Raw genomic sequence first — 315 nt, 5'->3', positions numbered from 1 at the left:
CCCTACTCTACCTTTGCTTTCATTCAGCATGTGGGCATCTACGAATATACAATTAGTTACCACCTTTATCTCCACTCACCTCCTTCAGTCATGTTCTCAAAGTGGAAAAACTGAAGGATTCAAATAGCAATTCCGGCTGTAGTCACACAGCTGACATTGCACTTGCTCTCTCTTTTTCTCTCTGATGTCATTCAGTGTGCCGAAATAATGCATCACTGAACTCAATTTGTCCACCTCTACAAATGTTTTCTCCTCAGCACCAGGAGGAAGTCAGGCTTATATCATTTGGCTAACAAGATCAGTCAGACCAGGGCA

This window comes from Hoplias malabaricus, chromosome 7 (genome assembly GCF_029633855.1).
Source record: "Hoplias malabaricus isolate fHopMal1 chromosome 7, fHopMal1.hap1, whole genome shotgun sequence".
Taxonomy (NCBI): domain Eukaryota; kingdom Metazoa; phylum Chordata; class Actinopteri; order Characiformes; family Erythrinidae; genus Hoplias; species Hoplias malabaricus.
Note: the sequence above shows the minus strand (reverse complement) of the source record.